Here is a 3,371-nt window from a genome sequence, read left to right on the forward strand (position 1 = left end):
AAAAAAAGTGAAAAAGTTGTAATCTTAAAAAGTAAATATGATGGAAAATTTTCTAAAAAAGGAAAGAAAGCTTTGATTTCCCTTTTTGTTGGTGGGCAGTGTGCTAGAGAATACCCAAAGCTGGTTTAATTTCCATTAACTATGTTTGTTTAAAATAAGTATTTGAGAGAAGTTACCAGGGGAGCTCTTTTCCTCAAAAGTAACCTGTTCCTCTTTGGAATAGCACACGTACGGCCATGTTAGTGCTCAGGGTTTTTACTCAGTAAATCCTGATGGTGACTTTGCATAAGAGATCTTTAAGTAAGAGTGAGGCCTGTGTAAGTAATAAAACATTACCAAAGTCTACAAAAGTAAATTAATTTTACATGTTCTCTTGCATGATAGAGAACAGCACTGGTTCTGTTATTTTTTAAATGAATAAATGATTTTTTGATAGGTGTTTAATATTTCTCCCCTCACTGCTGATCTTTGGACAGAAACCATTCTTTATATTTGATGGACTGTTTCCAGTATAATGGTTATCTGAAATTGTACATTTAGGATGGAGTAGTTTAAATACTAGGTCTCAGAAGTCTGAAAAGGAGCAGAGAAGACTGGATTTGGAAGGGAAGATCTGGAATTGCTTGTCAAATTCTGAAGCTGTGAAGAATAAATGTTCCAACTTTGGATTACAAAACCCATAAAATTTTTATGATTTTAAAAATACACTTGAAATAAAAATGATTAAACTACATTTTGGTTTAGTTGACATTACTTTGCACTTCATAGTCCTTTATATATTGTAAGACTTTTTTTTAAAGTCTTAATTTATTGCTGAAAGTTCTGTGTGAAGCTACAGCATATCTCTAAACTTTGCCAGAGAATTTTTTATTTCTGTTCCCCTGTACTGTCATTCATGTTCTATTGAGGCTTTTTGGCCTTAGTTTAAGACTTGAGTGTATGCCTTTTATAAATGTGTCTTTTTAAACATTCTGGAGTATGTATCGCTTTAATGAATTTAATTTAATGGGCCCAATCGAAGTGAAGAGATTTAGTATTTGTTAAAAGGAAGTAAGTCGAATGAATTACCCATTGGGATATAGCTAGAGTTGCTAAAGTTTTAGTAGTTGAGTCTTTGTACTTTATTTTCTCCTTCCATTTTATAGCAATGTAGTTAGTGTTACACATCAGAGTAAATCTGTAACCTGTGACCCAAGTCTGTTCAGTCCTAGGAAGAGACCCTTAAAACAAGTTGCTAAGGATTCTGAATTCAGATATAGGCATTCCAGATCCTTCTCATGAATTCAACTGCAAGTATGACCTCCACAACTTGAGTGGAATTGGTCATTCTATAATTCCTGCCAAAATTATCACCAGTTTTGCATTGTCAAGGCTCCCTTTGTGCTCCCAAGAAGAACTGATTATTTTAAAGAGAATTGTTTGTCTTTATGTGTATTGAAGGATATTGTCTTTAAGTTGTTTCTTCCTGCTACTCCCCACAATGGAAAAATGATCAAATTAAACTTACATTATAGATGGCGGCTTGGAGCATAACAAGAAGTCAAAGGGTTTGAATTCTGTTCCCAATTCTGGTTGTGTTTTGTTTCTTAAAAGTGATCACTGTTACAAATACTGAAATCTGGTTTTGATACGAATAGCAAATTCTGGTATATTGTGACCAAGGCCTAATAATGCCTGTCTGAAGAGAGGAAGGTGTTATGTTGTTAATGAACAGTGCCAAATACACTGCATATCTACAAATTAATCTTGGAATGTATGTTACTTGATAAGTTCCTCCTCCTGTGTGTTGGTAGAGTCAAATCCTTGTGATGTTTTGTATGGCTGTGGACTTTGGCAACATGTAAATAATGTGTAAAGCAAGTTTTTATGATTAAGGAATCAAATTTATTGAATTTTATGATTGAAAGTTGAAATTTACCATGTATGAACAAAAACAATAAAAGAATATACTCTTTTCATGGACTATAGTATTATGTGAATGATACATTTATTCTAAACATGTAGAACTTGCAGAAATGTAATGAGAAACTCATATGACTAGATAGCAATACTATTTTTAGATGATTGTTCTTAATTGAAATATATTCTCATTTTTACCGGGTTAAACATTTGAAATCGTATAATGTTATTTGGTTTTTGCTAGGTAACAGCAAGATAAAATTCATTTTCACCATTGTGAGAATTGTCAAAATTCCACAGTAATTAAAATCTGAATTGATTTTTACTGAATGTGGAATGCCAAATTAAAAATGTATATGTGTACTCTTTTAAAAAGAAACTTGACAGTTTTTATTAAACCAGGAAATACAAAGGTAAGAGCTGTGGTTTGTCTTATGTTGCATAGAGTATTCCCTTTCTAATGTGAGGATCTAATTATAAGATAGTTGGCTTTTTACGTGTAATTTTCATCTGAAAACAAATTATAAAGTTCACGTTTTAACTTTGATTAATAGGAAATGCCTTTAATGAAAAGTAGTGTAGGAAAAGTTCAGGATACATTGAAATAAAATCCAGGAAACAAGATTAGTGTCAGCAATTGTGCAAGTTGGCCATAAACTGATAAAATTGGTGGAAAAGGGCAATGCAAAGAGAATTTTGCTTAAGGTTTGAAAAAAACATTGATTGTGGAAAAAGTCTGAGAATTCAGCAACATAAAGGAAAATAACTTCTAATACCATCGCTCATTGATTCCTATTTTTGGTGACAATCCTAGAATTTTTTTGTATTTATATTTTAAAGGGATCCTACTGTAAGAGGTTTAATAAAGAGTTTTTTTTTTAATACAGACTATAAAATATGAGTCTTGCATTCTGTTTTGTATTTGATTGTATTTGGATGTAAACCATTACATCAGCACATGAAAATAAAGTGTTTGGAAAAAATTATAGTTCACATTCAGTTATCCTTAATGAATATTTAACCTTGGTCCAAATTCTTCAGGTAATTTTGTACTCATCTCTCTTTCCTCTGTCTTTTAGAGATTCAAGGGCTATAAATTAATATTGCCATCTGGATTCCTATCCAGATGGCAAAAAGTAAAAATTAAATGTTCTCCCACATCAAGCTGTTTGGATTATCTGCTGTTGACCATATCTAAACTTTTCTTTAGCACTGATAACTTAAGTTGCTATAATGAGGATAAGAAAAAATCTGTTTGTCTCGGAGAAGGAAAGTTTGAACAAAAGAAAAAAAAATCAGAATGCAGTCAAGTGCTAATAGCATAGTTAATATCTAATATTTCCATTCAGTTGAAGATTGACTTCAACTGCTTTATCTTTTATGGATTTGGTTCTATGAACCCTTTATTTTGATAAATGTGTATTTTGTAATATTACTATTCCTCAACAGCTGTACATAACTGCCTTAAATTT

This window comes from Hipposideros armiger, unplaced genomic scaffold (assembly GCF_001890085.2).
Source record: "Hipposideros armiger isolate ML-2016 unplaced genomic scaffold, ASM189008v1 scaffold_523, whole genome shotgun sequence".
NCBI lineage: Eukaryota > Metazoa > Chordata > Mammalia > Chiroptera > Hipposideridae > Hipposideros > Hipposideros armiger.